This window comes from Gopherus evgoodei, chromosome 3 (assembly GCF_007399415.2).
Source record: "Gopherus evgoodei ecotype Sinaloan lineage chromosome 3, rGopEvg1_v1.p, whole genome shotgun sequence".
Lineage (NCBI taxonomy): Eukaryota > Metazoa > Chordata > Testudines > Testudinidae > Gopherus > Gopherus evgoodei.
In genome coordinates this window covers 196,837,907-196,848,554 of record NC_044324.1, presented here as the reverse complement: position 1 = coordinate 196,848,554, position 10,648 = coordinate 196,837,907, and positions in this window count along the sequence as shown.

Sequence of the window (10,648 nt, the reverse complement as noted above, 5' to 3'; positions counted from 1 at the left end):
CTGATAATAATCAATATCATATAATCAAAGTCTCCTCCTGGATTGTTCCACTCTCAACTGGCATGTGAGCCAATGAAGTATCCACAGGAGCCTTCGCAGTGGAGGTGGGGTCGCCACCGAGTATAGCATCCAGCTCTTTGCAGAACTGGCAGCTTGTGGGTGCAGCATTGGAGGGGCAGGTTGTCTCCCGCACCTTGTGGTAGGCGTTCCACAGATCCTTCATTTTGACCCTGCACTGCAAAGTGCCTGGGTCATGGCCCCTTTCTGTCATGTATTGTGAAATCTGTCCATAGGTATCATAATTCCTACTGCTGGAGTGCAGCTGGGACTGGACAGCCTCCTCTCCCCAAATGCTGATGAGGTCCAGCAGCTTGGCATTGCCCCAAGCAGGGGATTGCCTGGTGCATGGAGCAGGCATGGCCACCTGGAAAGATGTGCTGAGACCACTGCATGCATCATCAAGCAATCAGGAAGGAGACTTTCAAATTTCCAAAGGAATTTACGGGGTGAGGATGACAGTTGGTCATCAGAGGGCAGGGCAGTAGAGTTCAAACCAATGACCAGAGAGGTGAGAACAGGCATTGTGGGGCACCTTCCAGAGGCCAATTGCAGCATTGTAATTGCCATGGTGGCTACACTGGAACTGCAGCTCTGTAGCCCCAGTGCAGAAAGCTGTACACCACTTGTTGGGGTGTTTTTTTTAAAGCGCTACAACTGCACAGTTTCTGTGCACTAAGTGGCTCGGCACTGTGTACACCTCGGGAGTTACAGTGTAGAAAGCTGCTTTACTGTGCAAAAACTTGCCAGTGTAAACAGGGCCTGGCAAACTCCTTCTAAAAGATATCTACCCACTTCTAAATGTCTTTCACTGTAGGGACCTAAAATTAGCATAGTACTTTATTATGTGTTTTAGATCACAGATATCTAATATGTGGTGACAATGAGAGCTACAGGTAACTAAACAACACAGGACAGTTTCCCATTCAGTGTAGTGTGTTCAGTTCTATGTTTGAGAGGAACCCAAAATTTTAATGTAATTGATAAACCTGCTCTGCTACAGATCCGAGCTCCCTAGTAGTGTGGCCAGGACGACCCTGTCTGACCCAGATCAACCCTTAAGGCATATTCCATGGAATGATGGGAGCATCTTGAAAAGGTAATGTAGCCTAAGGCATAGGAGTTGTGCTGGGGTCAAGGCTGAGTGTGGGAGGAAGCAAGCTGTGGGCAGAAGGGAAGTCTCCATAGAGATGAGAGCTTCAGATTCTGTGCTGCACTTCTCATGAGGAGCAATGTGGAATCTGCCAACAGAGGATTTAGGTAAAAACTGCCTTAGGAACAGCATTCAAAGAGTTGAATGCAAAGCTTAGTGCATGCTTCTCTCAGATGAATGGAGAAGTTGTAACAAAGTGGCATTTGGCGGGACACTACTGAGAATATCAGTTCAGGACAAATTGCTTAGAGCAGGGCAGTTACAGCCCTAGGCTGGGGTTCCTTTACTACTGAGGCACATAAAACCAGCCAAACAGAGAGGACTTTGGTTTTACCCCACTGGCTAACCAGAAGTCACACAAGTTAATTCCTTCAGACACTCCAGTTTCACAGTATCACCACCAGTGCCACTCCTTATGGGGATGAAGGGTTATGACAACCAATACCTCAGTAAAAGAAAAAAGGATTCTCCTGATCCAAAAGGACCAAGCCCCAGACCCAGATCAACCCACAACCCAGTTAGATCTTACCCACAAATCACGCTGTTGCCAATCCTTTAGAATCTAAAGGTTTATTCATAAAAAGAAAGAAATATAGATGTAACGATGCTGGTTCTGGCGGGGACCCAACCTCAGAGTGCCAATTCAGGACAAATTGCTTAAAAGAAGGCAGTCACAGCCCAAGGCTGGGGTTTTCCACCTCTAAGGCAAACCAAACCAACCAGACAAAGAGGACTTTGGCTAACCACCAGTCACACAAGTAATTCCCTTAGACACACCAGTTTCCCAGTATCACCACCAGTGTCACTCGTTATGGGGACAAACGGTTATGAAAACCAATACCCCAGTAAAAGAAAAAAAGGTTCTTTCGATCCCAAAGAACCAAGCCCCAGACCCAGCGGGAGCGGGAAATAATCCGTTGATTGTCCTTCATGTGGGAATGAATGATACGGCTAGATTCTCGCTGGAACGTGTCAAGGGAGACTATGCCAGACTGGGAAAGACGCTTAAGGAAATCAAGGCTCAGGTGATCTTCAGTGGGATTCTGCCAGTTCCTAGAGAAGGGCAACAAAGATGTGATAAGATTATGGCGATCAACAGATGGCTCAGGCAGTGGTGCTATAAGGAGGGCTTTGGGATGTACGGCCACTGGGAAGCATTTATGGACAGAAGACTGTTCTCTCGGGATGGACTTCACCTGAGTAAGAAGGGAAATAGACTCCTAGGATGGAGGCTTGCCCGACTGATTAAGAGAGCTTTAAACTAGGAATTTGAGGGAGATGGTTGGGAGATGTCCAGGTGATCTCCACATCGGAATTTAACCTTGAGAGTGCAGAAAACAAAGTAAGAGGGGATACAGCCATGGACAGAAGAATTGACATAAGGAGGAAGGGTAGTGTAGATACCAGACTAACAGGTGATGCTGGTGGTAGAATGTCTATGCCTAACAGGGTAAAGAATGTGAGTGAAGCCAAACGGCAAAAATTAAGATGTCTGTACACTAATGTGAGGAGCCTAGGTAACAAAATGGAGGAACTAGAGCTACTGGTGCAGGAAGTGAAACCGGATATTATAGGGATAACAGAAACATGGTGGAATAGTAGTCATGACTGGAGTACAGGTATTGAAGGCTATGTGCTGTTTAGGAAAGACAGACATAAAGGCAAAGGTGGTGGAGTAGCATTGTATATCGATGATGAGGTTAACTGTAAAGAAATAAGAAGTGATGGAATGGATAAGACAGAGCCTGTCTGGGCAAAAATCACACTGGGAAAGAAAGCTACTAGATCTTCCCCTGAGATACTGCTTGGGGTGTGCTACAGACCGCCGGGATCTGATTTGGAGATGGATAGAGACCTCTTTAATGTTTTTAATGAAGTAAATACTAATGGGAATTGTGTGATCATGGGAGACTTTAACTTGCCAGATATAGACTGGAGGACAAGTGCTAGCAAGAATAATAGGGCTCAGATCTTTCTGGATGTGATAGCAGATGGATTTCTTCACCAAGTAGTTGAAGAACCAACAAGAGGGGATGCCATTTTAAATTTGATTTTGGTGAGTAGTGAGGACCTCATAGAAGAAATGGTTGTAGGGGACAACCTTGGTTCGAGTAATCATGAGCTAATTCAGTTCAAACTAGATGGAAGGATAAACAAAAATAGATCTGGGACTAGGGTTTTTGACTTCTCAAGGGCTAACTTTAAAGAATTAAGGAAATTAGTTAGGGAAGTGGATTGGACTGAAGAACTTGTGGATCTAAATGCGGAGGAGGCCTGGAATTACTTTAAGTCGCAGCTGCAGAAACTATCAGAAGCCTGCATCCCAAGAAAGGGGGAAAAAAACATAGGCAGGAATTGTAGACCAAGCTGGATGAGCAAGCATCTCAGAGAGGTGATCAAGAAAAAGCAGAAGCATACAAGGAGTGGAAGAAGGGTGGGATTAGCAAGGAAAGCTACCTTAGTGAGGTCAGAACATGTAGGGATAAAGTGAGAAAGGCTAAAAGCCATGTAGAGTTGGACCTTGCAAAGGGAATTAAAACCAATAGTAAAAGGTTCTATAGCCATATAAATAAGAAGAAAACAAAGAAAGAAGAAGTGGGACCGCTAAACACTGAGGATGGAATGGAGGTTAAGGATAACCTAGGTATGGCCCAATATCTAAATAAGTACTTTGCCTCAGTCTTTAATAAGGCTAATGAGGAGCTTAGGGATAATGGAAGGATGACAAACGGGAATGAGGATATGGAGGTGGATATTACCACATCTGAGGTAGAAGCCATACTTGAACAGCTTAATGGGACAAAATCAGAGGGCCCAGATAATCTTCATCCAAGAATATTAAAGGAACTGGCGCATGAAATTGCAAGCCCATTAGCAAGAATTTTTAATGAATCAGTAAACTCAGGGGTTGTAACATATGACTGGAGAATTGCTAACATAGTTCCTATCTTTAAGAAAGGGGAAAAATGATCGTAACTATAGGCCTGTTAGTTTGACATGTAGTATGTAAGGTCTTGGAAAAAATTTTGAAGGAGAAAGTAGTTAAGGACATTGAGGTCAATGGTAATTGGGACAAATTACAAATGGTTTTACTAAAGGTAGATCGTGCCAAACCAACCTGATACTTCTTGAGAAGGTGACAGATTATTTAGACAAAGAAAATGCAGTAGATCTAATTACCTCGATTTCAGTAAGGCATTTGACACGGTTCCACATGGGGAATTATTAGTTAAATTGGAAAAGATGGGGATCAATATGAAAATTGAAAGGTGGATAAGGAACAGGTTAAAGGGGAGACTCCAACGTGTTGTACTGAAGGATGAACTGTCAGGCTGGAAGGAGGTTACTAGTGGAGTTCCTCAAGGATCAGTTTTTGGACCAATCTTATTTAACCTTTTTATTACTGACCTTGGCAAAAAAGCAGGAATGTGCTAACGAAGTTTGCGGATGACACAAAGCTGGGGGGTATTGCTAACACAGAGAAGGACCGGGATATATACGGAAGATCTGGATGACCTTGTAAACTGGAGTAATAGTAATAGGATGAAATTTAATAGTGAAAAGTGCAAGGTCATGCATTTAGGGATTAATAATAAGAATTTTAGATATACATTGGGGACACATCAGTTGGAAGCAACAGAGGAGGAGAAGGACCTTGGAGTATTGGTTGATCTATGGATGACTATGAGCCGCCAATGTGATATGGCAGTTAAAAAAGCCAATGCAGTTTTAGGATGCATCAGGCGAGGTATTTCCAGCAAAGATAAGGAGGTGTTAGTACTGTTATATAAGGCACTGGTGAGACCTCATCTGGAATACTGTGTGCAGTTCTGGTCTCCCATGTTTAAGAAGGATGAATTCAAACTGGAACAGGTTCAGAGACGGGCTACTAGGATGATCCAAGGAATGGAAAACCTGCCTTATGAAAGGAGATTCAAAGAGCTTGGCTTGTTTAGCCTAGCCAAAAGAAGGCTATGGGGGGATATGCTTGCTCTTTATAAATATATCAGAGGGATTAATATTAGGGAAGGAGAGGAATTATTTAAGCTTAGTACCAGTGTAGACACAAGAACAAATGGGTATAAACTGGACACTAGGAAGTTTAGACTTGAAATTAGACGAAGGTTTCTAACCATTAGAGGAATGAAGTTCTGGAACAGCCTTCCAAGGGGAGTAGTGGGGGCAAAAGACATATCTGGCTTTAAGACTAAGCTTGATAAGTTTATGGAAGGGATGGTATGATGGGATAGCTTAATTTTGGCAATTGATCTTTGATTATCAGCAGATAAGTATGCCCAGTGGTCTATGATGGGATGTTGGATGGGATGGGATCTGAGTTACTGCAGAGAATTTTTTCCTGAGTGCTGGCTGGTGAGTCTTGCCCACATGCTCAGGGTTTAGCTGATTGCCATATTTGGGGTCAGGAAGGAATTTTCCTCCAGGGCAGATTGGCAGAGGCCCTGGAGGTTTTTCGCCTTCCTCTGCAGCGTGGGGCATGGGTCACTTGCTGGTGGATTCTCTGCAGCTTGAGGTCTTCAAACCACAATTTGAAGACTTCAATAACTCGGACATAGGTTAGGGGTTTGTTATAGAAGTGGATGCGTAGGGTTCTGTGGCCTGCTTAGTGCAGGATGTCAGACTAGATGATCATATTGGTCCCTTCTGACCCTAAAGTCTATGAGTCTATGAGTCAGGTCAATATACAGATCAGATCTTACCCACAAATCACGCTGTTGCCAATCCTTTAGAATCTAAAATCTAAAGGTTCGTTCATAAAAGGAAAAAGATATAGATGAGAGCTAGAATTGGTTAAATGAAATCAGTTACATACAGTAATGGCAAAGTCTTGGTTCAGGCTTGTAGCAGTGATAGAATAAACTGCAGGTTCAAATCAAGTCTCTGGAGTACAGTACATTCACAGCTGAGATGGGTCATTCAGTCCTTTGTGTAGAGCTTCCTTGTAGCAAAGTTCCTCCAGAGGTAAGAAGCAGGATTGAAGACAAGATGCAGATGAGGCATCAGCCTTTTTTAGTCTTTTCCAGGTGTAAGAACACCTCTTTGTTCTTACTGTGGAAAATTGCAGCAAAATGGAGTCTGGAGTCACATGGGCAAATTTCTTCATACTTTGCTGAGTTACAAGGTGTATCTGCCTTCTCTCAATGGGTCAGTTGTATAGCTGATGGTCCTTAATGGGCCATCAAGCAGGCTAGGCAGAGCTAACACCAACTCGTCTGGGATGTCATCCAGAAGCAGAGCATAAGTTTGAAATACAGACAGTATAGAGCCAATATTCATAACTTCAACTACAAAAATGATTCACACATATAGATATCATAATTATAACCAGCAAACCATAACCTTGTCTTAAATACCTTATTTGATACCCTTTATACGAGATTTGGTGCCACTACAGGATTTTGGTTGCAACCATGTTCTATATGGTCCCAGATTATGTCAATAATGTCACAATAGATGAGAGCTAAAATTGGTTAAATGGAATCAATTACATACAGTAATGGCAAAGTTCTTGGTTTGGGCTTGTAGCAGTGATGGAATAAACTGCAGGTTCAAATCAAGTCTCTGGAGTACATCCACAGCTTGGATGGGTCATTCAGTCCTCTGTTCAGAGCTTCAGTTTGTAGCAAAGTTCCTCCAGAGGTAAGAAGCAGGACTGAAGACAAAATGGAAGAGATGCAGCTGCCTTTTATAGTCTCTTGCCATGCAGCCTGTGCTTCCTTTGTTCCAAACACAAGATGCCCAGAACATGGCTTGAAAGCCTTAGAGTCCTCTCTGTAGGCATGCCCCTGCACCATGCTAAGGTGTATCTACCGTCTCTCAATGGGTCAGTTGTATAGCTCATGGTCTGTAATGAGCCATCAAGCAGGCCAGGCAGTGCTGACGTCAAACTGTCTGGGGTGTCACCCAGAAGCATAGCCCAAGTTTGAAATACAGACAGTATAGAGCCAATACTTATAACTTTAAATACAAAAATGATACATGCATACGTAACATAGTCATAACCAGCAAATCATAACCTTTTCATAGATACCTTACTTGACCTCCTTTGTACAAGATTTGGTGCCCCTATAGGACCCTGGTTGCAACAACGATGTATACAGTTACAGTTCATGTCAATAACATCACAGAAGTGTAAACTGAATATTTATTGTGGGGCATGGTCACAAAAATGCAGGTATTGTACAGAAAATTCTGAGTAAAAATATAAATTGTAAGTGTACAGGAGGAAGGATGTAAGCATAGATATGAGGATGAGCACAGGAATGGAGATTATCAGACAAGAAACTTTTCAGGACAAAGACGGTGCATCAGTATGTTTGGACAGCACCTAGCTGCACAATGGGGACCTGATCTCTCAGCTGCAGACTCTGTGCACAGAAGGGGCAAAGGCATGTATATCAATGTATGTATTGGTGTACCGGATATAGATAGGAACTAGCACAGAAAGTGCATGTATATCATTACTGGAGATGGGACAGAGCAAATTAAGCAGCAGGATAGTTGAAGCAGAAAATTAGTCCCAGAAGAGATACACGGCAAGCTCTTCCTTTTGGCTTTGTCTGTGGCAATGAAAAAGATCACACACATGCCACGTACACAGCAGTAGAGAGCAAATCAGCAGATGTACAGAGACACAAATTGCAAGCAGAGCATTATCTTTGACAACTAGATACACATATACATTAACTTGGAGAACGAGTTGTCATAGTATAATTCCCAACTCTGGACCTTAGCATCCAGGATATGGGTACTAGCCTAAAGTCCTCTAAGCTTAATTACCAGCTTAGATTCTGTAGCGCTGCCACCAATCAGGAATTCCAGGGCCTGATACCCTCTGGTCCTCCCAAACCCTTCCCTGGGGACCCCCAAGACCCAGATTCCTTGAGTCTCACAACAAAGGGGAATAAACCATTTCCCTTCCCCCTCCTTTCTTCCTCCCAGCTCTTTCCTGCCCTGGGTACACTAGGAGACCACCGTGATTCAGCTCCTTGAATCACCACCCAGAGAGGAATGTTACCTTCCCCCTCCCTTCTTCCCCGGAGAGAGATACAGAGATAAACGCAGAGAGCAGGTTTTTCTTCCCTCCTCCCTTTCCTTTCTCCCACCAATTCCCTGGCGAGTGCAGACTCCCTTCCCTGGAGTCTTACAAAAGATAACCCAAAAAATCAATTAGATTTAAAAAAAAAGAGGAAAACTTTAATAAAGAAGGAAAAACATAAAAATTGTCTCTGTAATCAAGATGGTAAATATACAGGGTTTTTATATCTTATAGACAATAGAAAGAAGCTTTCTCCAGCAGAAACACAATTTAAGCTACTTCCAGCAAGTACACATCTGCAAATAAAGAAAAACAAGTTAAAAGACTATAACCGCCTTTGTACTTACTCACTATTCTGAATAGATAAGAGACTGTAGCAGGGAGATTGGCAGAAACCTGGTTGCACCTCTAGTCCTGTCCAGGAGCCAGAGAGAACAACACACAAACCCAAAACCCACAAACAAAGGCTTCCCTCCACCTAGATTTGAAAGTATCTTGTTTCCTGACTGGTCCTCTGGTCAGGTGTTTGGGTCCCTGTTTGTTAACCCTTTACAGGTAAAAGAGACAATAACCCTTAATTATCTGTTTATGACACGAGTTCACTTTGAAGTTGTCACTTTTCAAAGCACTTAGCAATGAACAGAATTACAAATCTAAGGTGCCACTTGCAGTAAAGAGCATAAGAAAGCAGGTGTCCAAACACCTTGTGGTTGGTGGATAAGCATTTTTCTGAGTATAAATAGAGATGCCCAGCACTGCCTTTTCTCTCCTTGACACAAGAGTGAAGGTTCAGTACAATCCTCAGAATATGCAATGGGCATACCAATTTGTTTATACCCTGCTTACTGGTGCCGTGGGATTGCAAGGGTCTGTGTAACCAAACTGTTTCTGTGTGTCTTAACCTGGATTATTTACTTTTCTTAAACATTTTCAGATGGTATAGTTATGACAAGGGTGTGAAGAAAGGTATTATTGTGATGAAAACCTGATCATGATACAAAGTAGAAAGATTACATATTAAAATCATCACAGATATTCTCCCAGGTCCTTTCTAATTTCACCCCTCCGCCATCAAATTATCCCCCTATTGCTACAAGTGATTCAGTTCCTGCAAAGGTAGCAATAGCATAGACAGTGCACTCGTCACTGGTGGTTTTACCACCAAGGGGTGATGAAAAACACAAGCACCGCAGGACAACACTAGTGTTCCCATCATTGGTATTAGTGATGGAGCTGAATTACTGGTAGCACTGAAGTGGAATTTTGGGTCAAAAAGGCAAATGTGGACAGAACCTCAGTGATTAAGAATAGAGCTGGTTAGAAAAAAGTAAGAATATTTTGTGACAATTTTCAAAAGAAATTAAAATGTTTTATTTCAATTGAATTTTCTGTATTTTTTGTTTCAATTACAAATTTAAAAATGTAATGGAATTTGTATTTAAATTGCTTTGGTGGAGGGAAAACACTTTAAAAAAACCTGTGTTCTATCTTTTTCCACTGGGAAAAAAGTAGAATTTGAAAGAAGTTTTTTCCTTCTGAATCAAATATTCATTAAAAAGGTTTTAAATGGAAATTGTGAATAGTAAAGTTAAAAGTCCGAACTGAAATGTATTCAAGCAACAGTAGGTGAGAACTATTCATATAGTTGGTGGCCTAGACTGGAGCCTAACTGAAACTGCCTTCAAATGATATGCTTGTCTGAATTCAATGGGTTTCCTTTAGTGTTGCAGAGTGGCTGACAAAAGGGTGGTCAACACATCCTGATTCAAATGGCCAAACAATACTCAGTATTGAGAACAAAAGACCCTATGTGACAGGGAAGCAGGGGTGGCTCTAGCTTTTTTTGCCCCAAGCACGGCAGTCAGGCAGCCTTTGGCAGCTTGCCTATGGGAGGTCCCCGGTCCTGCGGCTTTGGCGTACTGGCTGCCGAAGTCTGCCTGACTGCTGCCCTCGCAGGGATTGGCAGGGCGCCCCCCCACGGCTTGCGGCCCCAGGCACGTGCTTGGAGCACTGGTACCTGGAGTCGCCACTGTAGGGGGTGTGTGGCTTTGGGCTGATTGGAAGACCTTTTATCACAACATAGTCATGTGTCAAGCATGTTTATGCACCACCATGCCTTCCTTTATGCTATGAAGCTCTGAGCAGCCATCCCATAGTGCCTTGGCAGGGGAGAGCGCCTGGAGGACATGCACACAGAACGGCATTAGCATGATGTGGGAATTTTCCTAATGCTCTCTATATTGCCACAGTTGTTACCAGCAGAAGTGCTCAAGCTTTAGCTTCTTGACCTAAAGGTAAGGGCACAGAGGGTACGTCTACACTATGGGATAATTCCGATTTTACATAAACTGGTTTTAAAACAGATTGTATAAAGTCGAGTG